The sequence below is a fragment of the Canis lupus genome, chromosome 4, assembly GCF_011100685.1.
Source record: "Canis lupus familiaris isolate Mischka breed German Shepherd chromosome 4, alternate assembly UU_Cfam_GSD_1.0, whole genome shotgun sequence".
In the NCBI taxonomy this organism is placed as follows: Eukaryota; Metazoa; Chordata; class Mammalia; order Carnivora; family Canidae; genus Canis; species Canis lupus.
This window is the reverse complement of record NC_049225.1, coordinates 87,754,074-87,758,614: the sequence shown is the minus strand read 5'-3', so window position 1 is coordinate 87,758,614 and position 4,541 is coordinate 87,754,074. Positions and strand designations below refer to the sequence as shown.

General features: G+C 52.3%; 1 long non-coding RNA gene across 1 annotated transcript; it reads left to right on the top strand.

The window, feature by feature from the left end:
* The first annotated feature begins 407 nt into the window (after positions 1–407).
* Positions 408–3,199, top strand: LOC111095745. The gene is made up of 2 exons (XR_005357674.1): positions 408–1,530; positions 2,335–3,199. It is a non-coding gene; the product is annotated as an uncharacterized LOC111095745 (long non-coding RNA).
* Positions 3,200–4,541: the final 1,342 nt, after the last annotated feature.

The window sequence follows — 4,541 nt, the reverse complement described above, 5'->3', positions numbered from 1 at the left end:
AGAGAGTGAGAAAGAGGGCGAGGAGGGACTGAGGGAGAGAGAATCCTCAAGCAGACTCCTTGCTGAGGCCCAATGTGGGGCTCAGTCTCGGGACCCTGAGATCATGACCTGAGCCAAAGTCAAGAGCTGGATGCCTAAGCAGCTGAGCCCCCCACGTGCCCCCAGGATGCGTCTTAAATTCTCCCCACGCTGCACAGAGATCCTTGTGTGGCACTGAAGCAATTTCGGCGGAGTCTCCCCTTCTGAGCTGAGCACACACCGATCCAAAGTACATTTTAATGCATGAAGAAACTCTAAAAAAATACAATTCTCACATTTCTTGTTTAATAAGTTAGTTCGCGTTAGAGGAGGGGCAAGGCTTGCTAGAGATTGCTCAGAGTTCTAAGCAAGAAAATCTGAAAAGCAGACCGAGCGGGTGTGACCTGCAGCCCGCGTCCCCAGCACCAGCGACCGTCCAGGACACCCAGAGAACCCTGAGCCCGACGAACGTCAAGTAAACACGGCTCGTGTTCCGGAGAAGCCCAGAGCTCAAAACGAAATAGCAGCACTGCCACCGTTTCTAAGTAAGGGTCTGTAACGAGCACAGTTTTAACCACGAGGCCAAATCATAAACCCGTGCACAGCGCGGGGCCCCTGGAGTCGCCCTTGGTCGGCTGCCCGCCAAGCGTTGTCTTCGACAGCGACCGTCGGGACTGACCCTGGGGCTGCACGGTCCTCGCAGACTGCTCTCACGGAGCTTAGACGTGCTTATTCGTGGGAAGGGAGGACGTGTCCCGGAGGTCGCGCACGTGCCGCGGTGCCGGCTCCACTGCCCGCGCCCCTTTGCGGAGCAAGTGCTGCTGTCATCTCAGGCCGAGGAACAAGTGAAGAAGCTGAAGCTCAGACACGTGAAACAGTTTCCAGGTTACGAGGCGAGCGAATGCCCTGTCGGGGCTGGAGGATTCCTCTACCTTGTGTCGGGCTCCGTTTCTCTGCCATCGTCGAGCTGCGACACCTCGCAAGGGTCAAGGGAGACCACGTCTGTGAGATCCCTCGGGAAGCTGTCCTGCGCCGTGCAGATGTAAGGGTTCAAGGTTAACACGTCTTGTGACCCCAAATTGTCCAGGAGACACAAGGAATGACGTCTCTGGAGGGTCCGGGTGCGGGAACCCTCTGGAGGGGTGTTGGGGGTCTCTCCTTGGTACGACTGCATGATGAGAAGGCCTGTCCGCCAGAAAAGACGCAGGGGCTAGGGCCCAAAGCCCAACTGAACGAGCAAAGGGGAACTCGTCTCTTGCCCTCACGCCTCCTCCCGGAGCAAATTCCTTGGCACGACATCTCATATTTTCTAGGGCAAGTAGAGTATGTGGCCTGAAAACCGGCCTCTTGAGACCAGTTCCTTCAACTCCTTATACCTGATTTTTTTTTTTTTTTTTTTTGGATCAAACGTCTCCTGTTTCAGGCTAATGTTTTAAAAATGGAAATGAATCAGAATAGAGAGGTGCCTCTGGGATCCCAAACTGGTTTTCGCCCTCTTTTCACAGAACAAAGGTAGGAGATTTGCATTTGAATCACTCTGAGGGAAGCACCGGGAAGGACGGAGCTAAGGTTGGTGAGCGGAGGAGAAGCTGGTGCATCTGCCAGCTCTGGGCAGGCGGCCGCTCCCTGAGCCCTTCTCCAAAGAGCCGGCCGCCGGCGTCGGGATGTGGGGTACCGCACAGGGGGCTCCCCACGTGACCCGAGGCCTCGAGCCGCCGGGCAGGGCGTCAGTGACTTCTACGGGGCCTTAGCTGTGGGAGGACGTGAAGACCCAGGGGGAAGAGAAGAGTGAGAGGGGAAGGGAGACGGGACGGGGAGAGGCAAAGGAATGAGGGACAGAAGGATTTAGAAGGGGGCACCTGCGTGGCCCAGCTGGTTAGCGGCCCCCTGCCTCTTGTTTGGGCTCAGGTCCTGATCTGGGTCAGGAGACCGGGTCATTGAACCAGAGCCATCCACGGGCTGTTCTTTATTTCTCTTAAGAGTAGCTGCCACTCGATTCATAAGGTCTCCTTGTTTTGAAGGATGAACCTTTACAAATATTAGGTCCTAGACTGTCTTTTAACTTTCAGGGAGCCCATATTATTACTCAATTTAGAAGTTTAAAAAATTCATAAACTTCTAATTGTGACTTAACACCAGCTTCGGTACGTCCCAAACTCCTTCGTTTTTTTTTTTTTTTTTTCTTTTTTTTTTTCTTTCTTCCCTTCATTTTCTTCATTTAAAAAAAATGATGTTGTTGAGACACTATATATTCAGTGACTCCTTTCAAGGCAGGGGCATTTCAGTTCACTGTTTCTTCATCATTGTTTTTCCAAGGAAAGCCAGCGTTCTTTCAACACTGGGCATGTCTGAAATGCGCCTCATCCACGTAGCCGTAAAGGGGCTCTGAACCAGCTTGTCCACGTTTACCAAACCCGGGAGGAGACACCAACCTCTCACGCGAGCCTCAGGAAAGGCAGAATTCGAGCTGCGATGTTCCCTCATCAGCTTTACTCCTGTCAGGGTTCTGGCCCTTGAGGCTCTATCAAATGACAAGAGCTGGCTTCCAACACACAAATGACAGGCATTGACGCTGCAGAAATGCTGCACGTACTTAACTTCTGCAGCCCACGCTTTTGGAAATTGGCAGCAGCGAGGAACTTGAACTCTTTTCTGGAATGATGCAGTAGACTGGGGGAAGCTTCATCCTATAGTCGTGGGAGGGAGAGGCTGAAAAAGTGTGAAAATGGCATAAATCCAACAAAAGGGTGAGTCTGTACTCCAAGGGGGCAGACGGGGATTAGGAGGTACGGAGCATAGAAGCACGTACTTTCATCCGTGCGTGTACCATACACATATTTAGGGGGAGACAGCAGTGGAGCAGGTCTGTCCTGATCCCTGGTGGCTCCAATTAGCAAATTGAAACGAGCCTTTTGCGGTGTTCATGCAGAGTCTAGAGAACTACGTTCTGGGAATGATGTAGGGATTCCGATATCCATCCGTTGGGGATTTGGACTGGATAATGCTGCTGCCCTAGAGGCCTTATGAATTCCACCCAGGCTTCCTTCCGCTGCAGGCCTCCACAAGATCTGCATTTTAGACGAAGTACATCACTGACATCCGCACTCTCACCCCTGTGCTTCCCCCAAACCGCAGTAAATTCTAAATTAACGCAGTTAATAAATTCGAGTTAACATGAAAACCAGTGAAGCACAATCCAGGGTCTTCTTGCCTTGTCCAGGAGAATATCCTCACCCTTCTGGAAACGTTTTATGATGCATCTCGGTGGTTTAACCCTAAACAGGTGACCCTAATGAAGTGTCTCTCAAGCAGGAGAGAAGACCAGCTGGAGAGAGATCTCGTGATCCTATTAATCCAACTCCCAGATCGGTGCATCTTGGGGTGGGGGGCTCTGTGCATGGTTGCCTGTGGGCTCAGCGTGACTCCCGTGGGCTCCGGGTGGGCTCCGCGTGGGCAGGCCGCTGCACCTGCAGAAGCCAGGCCAGGGCCAAGCGGCGGGGGGCACAGAGGTCACGGGGCGTGGGGCGGGGGAGAAGCGGGGCAGCCTGCCGGCAGGTGCAGGCCCAAGCGAGCCCCGCGCAGCCCGGTTGCTGTCTGTGGGCCCCGCGTGTCCAACCGCGGAGGGCCGGCTGCGGTCCCGACCCTGTGCCCCGACCCGCCCTGCCGGTCCCAGTCCCGAGGCTCTGTGTCCTGGGCCGCTCCTCTGAGGCCCGCGGGAGCCCCTGGGCACCTGCGCCCTCCCAGCCCCAGCTCCCGACTCCCTAGATGGCAGGAGAAGTGTTGATGCTCTCCCCCACCCAGGTCACCGTGAATTCTTTTTCTTTCTGTTTTTTATAATTATTATCATCTAATTATGGATTTTTCCCAGTTCATGAGCATTGCCTCCAATATTTTGAAAGATTATTTACAAGAAACCGGTGTCCCCCCCCCCCACATCCCGCCCTGATGTTAAAACAAAACAAACAAAACAAAACAGAACAAAACAAACAAACAAAATCCCAGGAATAAGAAAATCGTCCCTGCCGGCGCTTAGTTGATAGTTGGGACAAACCTCTTTGCTTTCAGCTGAATTAGCGACAGTGACCCTGCGTGGGAGGACGCGGGCTCGTGATAACTGTAGAGAATTTTAAGCCTCGGGCGGTGGTACCTCGAGTTAGGTCCGGCCTAGCTCCCTTATTTGGAGTCAATAGTTTAACAGTACAAGTTGGTAGTTTTTGCTCATTCACTTTAGAAAAAAAAAAAAGTCCTCTTAATTACTTCTCAGTGGAGAAACAATAATATTCTCTGCTAAATAGCCACGTATTTGCGTTAAAACAAAGATGTGCTCATCTTGTTTAAGAGGCCGACTAATGCCTTTGGCTTAAGCAGGGAGGAGCCTTTAGACGCTCGGGGCACGCGGGCTACAAGACTCTCCCCTCGGTCTGTGAAGACGGAACAGTCGTAAATTTTTCTTTTTCTTTTTCTTTTTTTTAATTAAAGAAGAAGGAAGATGAAAGCAAGGCAGCATTTCCCTAAGAGCTAGA